We start from the raw sequence: 16294 nt of genomic DNA on the forward strand, positions 1-16294 counted from the left end.
CACTGGGTAATGCAGGTAGTTCCTATATCGAACAATTGAATGGGGCATATTAGGCTAGGGTATATTAAGCTCTGCTAACTAGCGGAAACCCATGATAACGTCAGTTCTCTTTATATTTTGTCGCCATGACAGATCATGACCAAAGAGTATTACTTAGTACCTATACAAATCTTGTTATATATTTATTAGTGAAAAAATAACATGATATTTTACATCGATAGTCATAGAGCTATATTTGCAAAAAAAAAATGAAATAATACGATATTGTGGCATTTAAGATACACAAAAACTGTTTACGGTTTTGGGCTAGTAATGCACTATGACGGCAGAAAACTAAAGTTATATTACCTACTAGAGTTTACCCGCGGCTTTGCACGCGTAAACTATTCGATCTGGTAGTTACAATTGAAATTCCGAGATTTTGCAAAATTCCCCTGGGAATTCCCAAAATTTATATCGTGATCTTTATTGAGGTTTGTTAAGAAAAATTTTACAAAATTTCATGACTCTAAGCCCAGCGGTTGAAATTTCAAGATTTTATTCCTGTCCCGTGGAAATATTGGAATAGTAAAGTAGCCTATGTGTTATTCCAGACGTCCAGCTGTCTATGTATCAAATTTTATCTAAATGCGTCCAGCCGTATTAGCGTGAAGGAGTTACAAACACACACACACACACACACACAACACAAACTTTTGCATTCATAATATAAGTAGGAAAGCAGGATTGGCGATGCCTTCCCCATACATTACATGCTCATTTTACACAATGAGGTTCTGTGTTAAGCTACTAATAAGAGCTACGGTGCCACAGAGAGTATAATGTGTGAATGTTCAAGTTAAATAATTGAAATAAAAACTAAAACAATGAACTAAAAGAATTTCCTTGCTCACCCGCGACCTTACGATAGCAGCTATCGTAAGGTCGCGGGTGAGCAAGGAAAGCTAAGCTTATGCACTACTTCCACACTAAGTATCTGGGTACTTGGGGAGTTACAGTGACAAGTTAAAACGGTGGTTGTGGTTCGTTAGTCTAACAACTGGTAGCATGGTGTACGGTTGTGTCACTCTGAAGATGAGCTCTGGTTGAGTTCGAAACGCGTCAGTGTACTGTGGTGGTGGTGATAGATGGGTTTGTGTGATTTGTGTGTGTTCTTACAGTGTGGAGGTGGAGTAACTGCATGAACACGCATATTTTGCATAAGCTTAGCTATCGTAAGGTCGCGGGTGAGCAAGGAAATTCTTTTAGTTCATTGATATGGACCTCCGCAAAGTAACGCCTGATTCAATAAACTAAAACAAGTTCTTGTAATTGGTAATTGTATTTTTTTTTTCAAATAGCAATTACTTTACTGACAATAAATATCAAACTGTGCCAATTGCCCCCATGTTTCCCTATTATGACGTCACTGCAATGCACTGAGACAACGAGGTCAAGTTATTGAATAACAAGTGTTAAAGAAGATAATCATACAATTTGAAGAGCTTACACAGAAATGATGTAAAATTTTGGACTTTACATTTAATAAGCTGTTGCCGGCGCGTTTCTGTCCGCATAAAATTTATCAATCGCTATCCTGCGGGAACTATGCAATGTTCCGGGTTAAAAACTATCCTATGTAACAAACTCCCGGGACTCAAACTATCTGTATACCGAATTTTATTTAAATCCGTTTCTCACCCTGTAAACACAGCCTACAAACTCATAACAACTTATTTATTATGTACATAATTACATACATATACGAGTAAATCAATGCTCAAGAGGGTAGTCAGTTAATTACGGCTGGAGTGGATTAGCATGTAATCTATGATATGCAAATTGGAGGAAAATAAATGCGTCGTCGAGCAAAAATTTATGGATTTGAACACGCGAGCCGTCATATTGAAGCAAAAATGAACAATTTATTTTAAAATATTTAAAAATTTAGTAATTTATTATGTAAAGTATTGACAAATTGTGTGGCTAGCTATTTCAAGATTATCCGACTTGTCTATCGCATTGGGCATTTACCTGTAAGGATAGATTTAAGTTTTGTGAAATTATAAATAAATAAATAAAACATTCGTTTTCAATATACTTACTGCAATGCACCGATTTTTAATAATAAAAGTATATACAATGATCTTTAACTGGTGATATGAGGCTTTATTGGCTATGGTTTATATCAATCCAATTTATGCAAAGTGTAAACAATGCCATTTATCGACCATAAAATATACATTTAGTGATGTGAAAACCTAGAACCTAGTGCAAAATCATTAATCTGTTATTAATTATGCATTTATTAGTTTAATCTTTCAAACTATTTTTTGACTATTTTATTATTAACAATACTTGATATAATTCCAAGGACTGTTTATTCAATTACAAAAGCAGTAACTATTTTTTAATATTACGTAAGTAAATTAAAATCGCTTATTAAATCGAGCATTTAAAATTTACAAAATGTCAAATTTTTCACAATCTCTACACTAGTTTATGCTACTACAGATTATATCCATGTTTCATTCAAGAAGTAACGTCAGATTTTGACGAATATTTTTCAAATGAAAATTAAATATTGAAATCGAGTTGATTTTGGTGAGAAGAGTTATAATACGACTAGTTAAAAGACACGAATTATAGATGAATGTGTTATTGATGTGATCCAATGGGAGTATGTACAAGAATTTTTATAAAATCGGTTTGTTTACTCTTTATATAAATTGGATTGATAACCATAACAAAATTAAGATTGTTTTTGGAATCTTTATTTCAATTCCAATTTTTACTACGTCATCCGTAAAACCTAATTGAAATACAAACTGAAATATAGATGCACAGAAACCAGAAAAATAAGACCTCACTAATCGAACTCCTCGTAATCCGTACGCGTGCTATACGCTCATGATGGTCTGTGCATCTATATTTCAGTTTGTATTTTCAATAAACCATAACGTCAAAAAATCTCACGATACTAACGCTATCTAGCGATATTTTGCCTGTCTTTTAGCCCTCATTGAACTGAAACTACGAGATCTTTTAGATTTGTTATTGAGTCAATGATACCATGGTCAGAAGACAAAAAAAAATTAAGAATTAATTATCTGCCCGTTTGGTTCTGGCCTCAAACTGAATAAATATATTTTGATGTTTTTTTTTGAGGCGTTTCTTCTTTTAATTTTTGAATAAAACTTACAAGTACGGGCAAGTACCTAGTCAAATTAGATAGGTAAAAAATATATGCTTAAATTATTTATATAAGGTTTTTCAAATGTAAGCAGAAAAGTTATATATTATAATATACCTGTTATTATAGTATACCTTTTATGACCCACAAGCTATTGTTTTATAGTTTAAGAGAACAATTTGAAATAAAATGTGGCGCTGTTAGTGACGTCCGGCTCACAGTTTATTGCGATATAACTCGTTTCTATACGCTTAATGGTTAATAAGCAGGAAATGTATTGTTTTCTTTGACATCTCTTCTTCTCTATCCGTACAGATATTATAAATCTCTCTGTGTACCTGTCTTCTCTATCGCGTATGCATGAGCCATAGGCTATTTTTTATCCCGAAAAAATGCACAGTCACCGAGGAAACGGCGCGTGATAACTGAATTCCACGCGAGCGAAGCCGCGGGCAAACGAAAGTATGATATAATACAAGATCGTCGGCGTCTGTTTTTCTAGATAACCACAAAACTCCTTCAAACCACTTTTTCACCAGCTGTTAACAAAATTTCCACAAAATGTTTATTCTTGGACATCGCCATCAGATATGACTTTGTGTAAGACCTTTCTTCTTAGAATTAAGTGAGTTTTGCATCCACAAGAGATAATTAGCTACCAAATTAAAAATTAAGTCTAAATTCCACGTAACGAAAGCTACTGGAACATTAAAATTTTGAATGCGGCTACAAGAACATTTTGTGTTCTTTTCACTTCAATAGTGTCACAACCACAAATCTGAGCACAAATACAATTGTAAGTTTTCAAATAAAAAATCTCTCCGAATAAAACATCGCATTGGAAAAGCCCACATTTTTATAATGAATCACATATGGGCCTGTAAAGGAAGGAATCTCGAAAAAGATTCCATTCTTCCCAGACAATAAAAGAAATGTGTTATTACGGGTTGAGGGCGTGCAGAGTAGGTACTGTCAAAGGATATTTTAACGGTTAGAAACGTAAGGTCAACGACGTCAGACTACGTGTTTTTTTAAGCCTAGAAGAAATCAATATGATATTTTTTTTGTTTCGAAATTTTCACCGCTAATTTACCTGATGGCTAGTAATCAATGCGGGCCTATGGAGAAGGTGCCCATGGGACAAAACCATAAGGACTGCTGTTATATTTAGGATTTTGAAAAATCGATACATTCGTCGATACAGGAAGGTACCATCAGCCAAATATGTGGTCTACTACCCTAAAGTTGATAATCGTTTGCATGTCATAAAACAATAATGCCAATAGACGTGTCTGTCCACTCGAAAGTTCGACTTTAGCGACATTATTCATTTGATAGGAACTTGTTTAAAAATTGATAAACCACTTTACGCAGCATGTTGAAAAAACCTAGCCGCCAGCCATTTTAGGGCGGTTACACACTAGTGTTTTATTTGCACATATAAACTCGTTTTTGGAAGCACTATAAAAGATTGCTTCAAACGCATCATTTAGGAGCGACATCCATCAAAGTGGTGTTGATGGAATGTAAACTACGAGTATTGTAGTATTGTATGGACAAGATTTTTCCTACTAATCCATACTTCCATACTCTAGTAATTGCAAATACGAAAGTAGCTTTGTCTGAGATCCTGAAAACATAAGATAGTTTTATTCCACACATGCTATTCTTTCCGCCTGTGGAATCGCGGACAACACCTAGTTTGCAACAATTCAGCTGTGTCAAAACAGGTTCCTGTATCATCTTGCTGTTTTTTCAAACGTGTTTTTTTAATACACAGCTTTTGTTTCAGTGGAGCTAGCTAGCTTTACGCTCAGCATTTAATTCGGCGCCTTTAATTGAAACACGCGTTCGCCACGTGACCTGAATATCTACATTTTTACGGTCAGACCACCCCATGAATAATAACAAGTGGAAAACAAAAAAATAAAGTCGCACCGGATTTATACTCGGCCATAGAGAAAATTAACATTTTTTTAACAACACGGCTATTAATTACGAAAGCCACTCAAAAGTTTATTTTATAAAATAGGCTGAAAAATGTCATGATGATTAAATGGACCCGTAGCTTCTTAGGCTCGTGGGTTCGAACCTTTACTTGCAACTTTTGAGTTTTTTGTTACCATAAGTTAGTTACGTTTTTAGTTACCATACGGTGAAATTTATTAGTCTGTTTGAAGGTCCTCATTTGCACTCCGAATACGTGGGAGCCAATACGCTTTCTGAGCCAATCAGTGCCTTGCAGTCATCATCAGCATCATCATCAGCATAGTAGCCTTTTGGTTATCCAATCTTGGATGTAGGCCTCTTCCCTCTTCTTTTACTCTTGGCGATCTTATGCAATCTCATCCAGTCTCGACCTCCGCGCCGTCGAATGTCGTCCATCCAGCGGTGCGGTCTGCCGCGCCCCCGAGTATCCGCTCTGGGTCTTTATTCAAAGTTCTCGTCTTGTCCAGTGACTCTCGTCCATTATCCCTGTGTGTCTCGCCCATGTCCACATTTTTTTTGCTACGGCAGCCATGAAGTCTTTCACTTTGGTCTTATTTCGAATCCATTCGTTACGTTCCCGATGACGAAGGGTGATCCCGAGCATCGCTCTCTCCATACCCCCCAGAGGCCCCAGAGGCCCAGAGGGGCGACTCGGAACTTCGCGGCGGATTTCTGCACTCTTCTGCCCCTTTCGGGGGCCGTGCAGTGGGACTTATTAAATGTAGACCGAGATGAGGGTAAAACGAGGGTATACTGATGGTAGTTGTTCCCCAAAGATAAATTATTTGAAACTATTTATCATCATTATCATCATATTCGCCGAATGACGTCCACTTTTGGACATAAGCCTTCCCCAATAGTCTTCCCAGTTGCTTCAGAATAGAGGAGATACGTACAGTAGTCGTAGACGAAAGAGGTTCACCGACTTCACCAAGCGAATTAGCTCGTTGAAGTGGCAATGGGCAGGCTATATAGCACGGGGAACTAACAGGTAGCCGATGGGGCCGAAAAGTTCTCGAATGAAGACCGCGGATCAGCAAGCCCAGCGCAAGACGTTCATCGATGAGATGGATGGATAGTCATCCCACTTGGTGAAAGCCGCGGGTTCACGGTGGATGCAGGCCGCTGCCAACCGAAGCAACTGGAGGTGGCAACTATTAGTAGTCAGAAAAAAACGTGTGAGTCAGACTCGCTGACCGGGGGGGTTCCATAATTTTACAAGCTTTTATTTAGTATCACCTGTCCCGTTGTCTGTCTGTCTGTCTGTAATCATATTTTGCAAGTTAAATTTGACCAACTTCCAGTAGTTACATTTAATTAAAATTTTTGAATACTTATGTAAATCGCGTGACAGTACAATAATCTAGTAGTGACATCCTGGTAGTCCAGTCAGGATCGTCTCCGCAGGACGGAACTCTTCAACGGATAATAGCATCGACTTGAAATTTGGTATACAAGTGTAGTTTGGGTGACAATGTAAGTACAGTTAACAAAAAGTACAGTCAGCAAAAATCCCTGTACTCAAAATGATTTTTTTATGGTTAGGTTAGGTTATTTTTACGTGTTTTTAGGTATCAATGAATATCCAGTGATAGCAGAGTTCTGCTTCTAAGCAAAATGTACATATATACGCAATATAGAGGTAATTTTATATAGCTCTCAATCGACTGGAGTTGAATGGATGAATGGAATTGTCAATTAGGTAAAGGGCTAAAGGATAACTAATCCGGTGTGAGCATAGAAAGCTAAGATCGATGTCTCATGCGCCTTAATATTACCGACTGTTATGGACCAAGTTTTTTCAGATTTCCAGACGGTTTTATACTGCTTCTTACTTTTTGTTTTCGCTGGAAAATCTTCAGAAGCAAAAATGGTTTTAAAGAATCCCATTTCAACTTCCATTTAGAATCTGAAGTTATTTGGGTTAAACTTAGTGAGTAGTTAGTTAAACAAGGTCGCTTTCCTTTTCAGGAATATCCAGTACGATGTTTTTGCTATTGTGAATTGTAAGCAAATAAGAAGTAAAGACGGAATTCTGCAAACGGTAAATTGAAGTTAGTAAAACTACTTTTTCCGTTGCACAGTTATTCATAATTGCAACTCAACTTTAGTAAGTAAAAGTGAATTACTTGCTATGTTTACTAAATTAAAGCTATGAAGAGTTTTAACTAGTGCTTATTTGAAATGTATTTTTAATCTTGTTCTGACTTTCATGATCATTCTAAATAAATAAAAATAACAAAAAAAAGTATTTCTTTCTCTTTCAAAAAATTACAAATGTTACAATTTAAGTCAACAAACTAACCCCCTGTTTCACCATCAATTGATTAAATTTATCTGACGGATAAATGTGATGCCGTCTCTGTTTATTTTCTACATCGCATTGATTTTTATCCGTCAAATAAAATAAGTCAAGGGATGGTGAAACAACCCCTAATCCTACTAATAATAATAATAATAATCCATTTATTTCACGTAACTATGAGACTCATACATGTTTGCCGTTAGTAAAAAAATATCATCATCATCATCATCTCAGCCGTAGGATGGCCACTGTTGGACATAGGCCTCCCCCATAAACCTCCAGTTGCTTAGTCATAAAATTTAGGATGGTTGTTTTTAATGCAAACGTCAATGAAAACTACGATGTAATTTTTGGGGATTCCCACGGGAATTAATAAAATCCAGTAATTTCAACTCAACTGTTATATATAACTCAACTGTTGCTTACGCGTGCGATGCCGCGGGTAATCGCTAGTATTTGATAATTCCATTTTATTTTACGTCAACATCGCTCGAGAAACGTAACCTATATATTTCCATTAGCAACTTTGGTGATTGGGTTATCAAGACACGTAGATCTACCCTCACCTACGTGCCGAGCGCATCCGAAGTTTACCGAAGTAGAATTAAAAAATGCCGAACGCAATGGAATGGTTAAATTCGATTAAACATTTAGGGTTTTTTTTTTTTATTATTTGACTGGATGGCAAACGAGCAAGTGGGTCTCCTGATGGTAAGAGATCACCACCGCCCATAAACATCTGCAACACCAGGGGTATTACAGACGCGTTGCCAACCTAGAGGCCTAAGATGGATACTCACGTGCCAGTAATTTCACGGTTGTCTTACTCTCCACGCCGAAACACAACAGTGCAAGCACTGCTGCTTCACGGCAGGATTAGCGAGCAAGATGGTGGTAGCAATCCGGGCGGACCTTGCACAAGGTCCTACCACCTGCAAAAACGAGAGGATGATTTTAAGTTTAGTGTTTAACGGTCCCCACATCTCTGCCCTAGATATAGTACCTATGTAGGGTGTCAAGCCAAGTTCAGCAGCACCGTGCGTAATTTTACCCGAACCAATTAGGGCCACTTTTGACCCCCTCATAACTTAAGAACTATTTCACATAAACATGTTAAATTTGGCTCATTTATTGAGACTTGTAAGATATAATAATATTATGTGCTCTAAATTTCATAACCACACCTCAAATTAACATCAAAAAAATAATAAGTAATTTAGATATTAACATCAAAAAAATCGTCATTTTTATCACTGACTCGTCTATAAATCAAAATTCTAACCCAGTTCCAGATGACCTAGAAAGATCTGGCATCCAGATAAGTAGTTGGGTGAATACAAAGCAATAAATCAGAAACTAGTAAATTTTTATCATTATATTATAACTTTTAAATTAAATTAAGTACGTCTGAACAAAAAGTAATGATATCCCATCAAAACATAAATGTGAAATGAGAGCCAAGTTCAGTATTATGATATATGCCTTGATTATTGCCTTGTGGGAGACGAAGGGCATTGTTATCAGCGACAAAAGATTAACTAATCTTAGATACGTCGACGACATTGTTCTGTTCTCATCTACATCGGAATTACAAACAATGCTTCAAGAACTAAGCTCTGCAAGCCTTCGAGTTGGTCTGAAAATGAACCGGTCAAAAGCTCAGGTAATGACCAACAGCACGAAATGTAAGGTAGAGGTAGACGGGCAGTTGTTACAATATGTCAACGAGTATCCCTATTTAGGCCAATTAGTCTCTTTCAGCCACAGACAGGATAAGGAAGTCGAAAGACGGATCCGAAACGCCTGGAAGAGCTATTGGTCCATGAAAATGAAAGAACACATGAAGGGCGATATTCCGCTAGCCCTAAAGCGGAGGCTCGTCGAGATGTGTATACTGCCTGTCCAAGGCTGCCAGGCTGAAATGGGGCTAAAATAAAATTTCGTGATGTGATAAAAACATTTTTAAGTAATTTAACTGCGTATATCGTTATTAAGCTTTTTTTTTAATTTACCTTCTTGCAACGCAGCGTCACCTTTTTATCATCTTTTGATGAATACTTTTTCATACGGAAAGATTTTAATTTTTCTTTCTACATAACATACTTTATAGTAATTAATGTGTTTCACTCTAACATATGATCATTGCCCATCGCAAATGAATAAAAGAGTCGTAAAAAGAACTTGAAGACTGACGTATCTCCGATCGCGGAACAAGCTGGACTTTGAACAGCCGGGCCCGGAGAAAAGTGCCTCAAGTTTTTAATTAAAACTTCGCGGCTAAGTTATTTTGTTTTAAGGTTGTGAATAATTACCAATAGGATGAAAAACAAGGACAAAACACAGGGAAAGGAATTCGATTGAGTTTGCGACTAATGGATGTTTTATTAACCGGTATTTTTAAGTTTTTATAAGGGGACTAATACTGTTTCAGGCAACCCTAGATGTGTACCTACCCGCTTGGGAGCTTAAGTTTTGGTTTCCTAGGATCAGCGGTGCCGTCATATAGCGGCCGTAATAAAGCGAATGGTGAGAGAGGTGAATGACGTGACTAGAACGTTGTCTATGTAAAAAAATGGCGCGGTTTCCTAGAGAGCGGTAATTGACACCGCTGATCCTAGGAAACCAAAGCTTTACCGTCTTAAGGCGGCGTTTCCACAAAGATGTGCACGGATGTGTTACGCGAGGAATGTATTTTTCATGAACCAATACAGCACAGCTTTTTTGGAAACAGCTGAGCGGAGCGAGAATGGGTAAATTAAGCGGTTTCATTGGTTCATGAAAAACATATTCCTCGCAATTCTCTGGTGGAAACAAAACCTTAATTATAATTTTTGTTAAAATATTAACTAGAAATAAGCTTGTCAACAAGCGAAACTAGGTTAACGACTAAACCTCTAAATCTTATAGCTATTTCCACATCATGTGTTCTATGGCATAACGTAAACGATTCAGTAGTTCAAAACAGACGACCGACGCCAAACCGTCGAAGTTTTAAAACGCCAGACCATCCGACATTTTACTGCAATCACTTAGTCCGTCTCACCAGTGAAATGGTAACCTTTTTGTGGAATCCGTCCCATGAAATCGCAGAAATTGAAAGGTTATCTGAAACCAACCAATTTTTGCTGTCTTCTTTTTGTTCGGGTAAAAATAATTATGTTTAGTTAAAAGCTCTGGTTTCAGTAAAAACTCTTGTTACGATGTCCTTTCAATCGTTCAAAGAGATCCCTTTAAGGGATAAATTCGCCTTTGTACATCTCTTTGTTTTGCTAACTGTTATTTTCATATGTTTTTTGTACAATAAAGAGTTATACAATACAATACAAAAGAATTCTTGATTATATCATCGTCAATCATAGCTAAAAAGTTGAAGGTCCTCTTGTCGGTAGAGTAGCCGCCACTTATCCTCTACTTCCTTTTACTACTTTTGCAGTGGTTTTGTGCTTCTTATGGCTTCTTGATATGACCCGGTGTTAACGTTTTCCTTAATTTTGTTGACATTATTCAACCTCGGTTTTTCTTTTCCTCGATTTTCATAAAACTTCTCCCTTCAAAAAACTTTAATGCAAATTAGGTGTCCTATTATCTAATTTTAATAGTTTTTAAGAAGCATGCCAAAAGAGATGCCTTTTCATTAGTTTTACTTTCGGTCCTAAGCTACCAATCTATTCGTATCCTTATTTATATCTTTGTATCCAAGTCTCACTTCCATAATGTACCTAATGGCTGTGCGCTATATGTATACCTGAAATAGACATTCAGTAGCTTTCCATAATTATTTTGTCTTTAAGTAAATGTTTCTTGACATTAAGCGCTTTATTAACTATATCTTTCCTATGTAGAATATTATTATGTACAGCGCATTTATTCTTCTTAACTATTCGACAATTTTACGGTTTAAAGTACCTGTTCTGATTCTTTTTACAATTTAACTTTTGTATTTTTTAAAATTTATGTGAGAAATTACTGTGAAGCTACATAAAGCGTCATTTTCAAAATTTAATTGTTTACACAAGTAACAAACAACAATGAAAATCACAAATTTAATTTCTCCCAAAAACGCCTGGGTAATGGTTCAAGTGGCCGAGTCTGTTCCCTCATAAAAGACATTTTACGAGCAATTTTAGGTTGCAAATGGTCGTTTTCCTGGGCGATGTGTTTTTATAATCGCACCTCTGTTTTGTTAAATAACAGGTAATTTGGAACAGTCGCTCCGATTATTTGGATTTTGCGAGCGAAAATTTTAATTTGCTAAACGTGTCTTGCTAAAGGTGTTGAGTGAACAACGGTTTTATTTTTCGATGTCTGGTAAAAGTTTGTAGTTTAGTTTTTCACTCGGGGCTTTGCTAGAGTAAATCTTTAGATCTGACAGTCGCCTTAAAATTCTATAATATTAATAAATTTTCATGAAAATTCGCAACGTATTCATCGTGATATCTTCGTTTACGATGTAAATGAACACCCTTGTAAAATTTCATGTCTGTAGTCTTAGCCATTTAGCTTTTTTTTATTGATTCTCAAAAAATATCGGGACAAAAGAAGCCTGATATTGAAAATATTTAAAAGAGGCAGGCATTGCACGAGTCATTCAAGCTGTGCCTTATACATTTGCAGACGCATATCCTAATTTTTTCACCGCGTTAATAACTGTGCATAAATATCAAAGAAGGTTGAACCCATCCGCCGTAACATCAGCCCTCCGCCACTCGCTCGAAAAATGAAAATACACTTCAAAATAAAGCACGGAATGTAATTAAAAAGTTCATTTACGCCTGCATCGGTGACGTTGGTGTTCCGCACATTTTGTTTCGCAAAAAACGGAAAAATGTATCCTGTCCCTGGAGGATAGAATGTGAGTAAGTGGGAGTGACAGTTGAGTGTTTAATCGACTTACCATTGGAATACGCACGGTTGTGTCATTGACAGATATGATGTGAGACTGAGCCAATTGTTGGTTGGATTTAAAATTGAGAAAGAAAAAAAAGAGTCTGGTAGTCTTGAACTCTGTTAGTTAATTAACTTTAACTTCAACAGTCACACCCATTCAAATTTGTGACCAGCTCAATAATTAACTATAACATCTGCATGTAGAGAGATTTATCTTGTTATACATATACAAGGATGTTTAAAATTCATTAAATTTTTATCTGACTGAATTTTAAGATTGTTGATCAGAGAAGTTGAAGTTTAACAGAGTTTTAGGGTCTGTTTCACCATCCATTGATTAGTATTAACTGACTGATAACCGTCTATTCGAACAAAACAAATAGAGACGGCATCACATTTAACCGTCAGTTAACACTAAAGTAGGTAGTAGGTAGCTTTGTTTTCCTTTTTAGTATTTTTATAAACCGACTGTTTAATTTTAATTTCTTTTTTTTATTTTTCTGTGAGAATGATAGCTCAAAATTGTTATAACGTATACCTAGGTACCTACTTTTGGAATGGGCTGATAAGCTTTCATTTTGATACCCATGTTGAATAAATAAAAACCCGCAACATATTTTTCTTTGTAAAAAAAATGTATTTGAAATTAGAGTTTTGGATCAGTCAATACAATACCTATAGATAAAGACGTCAAGTAACATCGCTTTTGGCACTTGTCCCACCGCCGACGATGAGCGAGAAGCGAGCAGAGCGAGTAACTACAAACGAGTGGGCGAGCAGTGAAATGCGAGTGTTCGAGCACGACGGGCGATCACTCGCTCCACTCGCTCGAGCCGGGCGGCCGGCAAGCTAATAGCGCTGAGCGAGTATCGCTGAGCTCAGCGAGTTTTATAGCTCTTGTCGCTGCGACAAAAGATGTAAGAGCGAGTTCTCGCCGGCAGTGTGAACCGCCAGCGATCAACTATTAATATATGTCTCTTTTACTCACACAGGATCATATATCTTTTGTTCGTTTCTTGAGCAAGAAAATAGTCGATAGCCAATCGTTTCCTCGCCGGCGGTGAGACAACTGCCTTTAGTAGCCGTTGCTCGTTGCGCTTGATACTAAACAAAGAGTAATAAATTCTTCCACGTCGACAGCGTAAGTCTCGTTTGCACCAAAACAAAAGGCAAACTAGAAACGCTGACAACAAAATCCCAAGATATTCGATAGCTGTTGATAAAACGACTTTGGTTTTATTAAGAACTCGGAAACATTACTTACAATATCGTTTTTTTTCCACGTCTCTTACCGTACCTACATACCTACTAATTAAGCCTATATACGTCCCACTGCTGGGCACAGGCCTCCACTCAGGATAAAAGGACTTGCGCTGTAGTTCCCACGCGGGCCCAGTGCGGATTAGGAACTTTACACACACCACTGAGTTTCTTCTTCGTTTCCTTTACCGTAAAGCTCTCGGTAAATTTTAAATGTAATTTCGCACATGAATTTCGAAAAACTTGAACGAACCTGGGGCTTAACCGGGTTTGAACCCATGATCCTCTGTTTGAGAGACAATAGGTGCCACTAGGCCACCACGGCTTCATATTAATTATAAGTAAATAAAAATATAGCATAGTTTTTAACATTTTCGAAACATTTTTCAACAATTTCGCGACTGCGCATATTATGCGGCAAGACAAACAAACGTTTAGCATGAACAGCCATGCAAAGCTATTCACACTCGTAGAAAAAAAACCGTTGAAACGATTCATTCATGTTCATATTCAGAAACGATTTTTATAAGTTTTTTTCAAACTATACTAAAATAATGTTTTTTTTTTTGCAGTAGCTTTTTTAAACGAAACTGTTTCTAAAAATACCGTTTAACTTCAATAGTAGAAGTAGTGTTCAAACAAAATACTCTACCGTTCATTGTCGTTTTAATTAATTGAAACCAATTTCAACCAAGCCATTAATAACGGTTTTTTATATTAAACTAAATATTTTCAATTAACTGAAGTTGTAGCACGAACTTTGTTGCTGTCTGAAACCCAAATTGCATATCATCATCATCCCAGCCTATATACGTCCCACTGCTAGGCACAGGCCTTCTCTCAGAATGAGGGGGTTTTTCAATTTTCATAGAGACATGTATATTTTTATTTGACTTGTAAGATCAGACCCCACCAAGTGAACAAAGCAAGTTAAACAAAGCCTTATAAAATAGTTGGCTCTGTGAACAAAGTCCCAAACAAAGTATAAAACTTGACGCTTATGAAATTTGTTTTATATTTATGAAGGATACTGTTACGATAATAATTTCTAGAAAACTTCCAGCATTCTTGCTTGAATGTGTTTCAAATGATTAAATATATAAACAGCGATGGCGAAGAAATGTTGCCCCAACTAAGGATTAACGTCGTGGTCTAGAACCTTGGATATTTATATATATCTTCTTTCTTCTTGTAGATGCACTTTACATTGATACCAGAGATAACATTTTGCGGCAAAATAAATAGCAAAGAATTTTATATTCCTATAAGAATTAGGGAAATCTTTTATGCTCTTGAAAAGAAACTGGTTGGAATCGTGGTCTTCATAAATACATGGAACAACTTAATTCATAAACAGAAATAGAAAATGTTCAGTGACCGTTTCAAATGTAATGAAATAAAATGTTATGTGTTTTAAATGCATGGTAAGACCACTAAAAATGTGTTTATTTTGAAGTTTTAGTGGAAGTTGTTTTGTCAGTACGGAACTAGCAATTATAAATCTAGGATCAGGTACAAAGATATATAAAAATAAGTGATTCTAAATTACTTTATTTAACCGTTTCAATGATAACATTTTTATGACGTTGACGTCCCGTGTTCAATTTTTAATTGTACGGAGCCATTTCTTCTCGGGTGTCATAAAAGGCTAGGAAAATAATGTGTGATGTTTAGCAATGTGATAGAGGAGATCTTTGGAAACCTCGTCGGTGCATTTCTAATCGTACATGTGAGAGTGAGCAGTACCGTTTTCTATTGTCAACCTTCTATGAACTCTGCGGTGTAGAAGGCAAAGGAATCACACAATTTTCTCCAAGAAAGTCACCATTAAAGGTTCGCTACTAATTCTCAACATACACTAACGACGACGATTACTCCGTCAAGAGTATAGCTAGCGATTTGTGCCCAGAGTCTAATTAACGCGTCCGCCTCGCATATTTTTTCACCAAATCGAGCGGCCATTTAGACTAAGTGTACAAATCTGAAGAGGGTGAATTTTCAACCCAACTTCTGCCTCATTTCAGTGTTTTTCTTATATTTTATTTTTATGATCGCCTTGTAAATTAATATAGAGATTTACGTTAGTTAGTATTTATACGACACCAAGTTCTACTTGAAGAACAATGAGTGTTAAAAAAAAAAACTACCGAAATGATACAAAAACCGAGTTTAAATCTCCTAAGAATGCTGGAGAAGGCAGGCAGCCCCGATAGCAGAACGACCGTTACACAAAATATCCTTTGAGCAAAATATACCGCAAACTCCAAAACGTCCCATTTAATAATAATAATAATTTATTTTCCCTTAAAAATGACACACGTATACATAAAAAGAGATGTCTGGCGGACCCCAAACTAGGCTGAGCCTGTATCTTGAGGTCCTGGAGTGCATTCGAGATTCAATCGTATACGTAGTAAATTTGCATTATTATCTAGATACATAATTTAATTTTAAAAATGTCTCTTCCGTAAATGCCCCACTCTCAAAACATCCCGGTTACAAAATATTCTATTCATCAGTAGTTCTAAACTGTGTGGCTAGACAGGTAACATTATGCTCCAAAGCACTTCGATTTCTGCAAAAGCTTAAAGCCTTAACATTGTCAACTGTCAACATTTTAGCTAATACTTTTGCTTGGGTGAATGTTGTTTAAATAATTCGCTCAAAAACGTACCTTATAA

At 36.5% G+C, this 16294-nt stretch overlaps 1 protein-coding gene across 1 annotated transcript in view; it reads right to left on the reverse strand.

Annotated features, from left to right (window-relative positions):
• The window catches only part of LOC141433899 (uncharacterized), a 157929-nt gene that overhangs the window by 3936 nt on the left and 137699 nt on the right, over nucleotides 1-16294 (reverse strand). The window lies entirely within an intron of this gene.

Source organism: Choristoneura fumiferana, chromosome 13 (genome assembly GCF_025370935.1).
Source record: "Choristoneura fumiferana chromosome 13, NRCan_CFum_1, whole genome shotgun sequence".
Lineage (NCBI taxonomy): Eukaryota > Metazoa > Arthropoda > Insecta > Lepidoptera > Tortricidae > Choristoneura > Choristoneura fumiferana.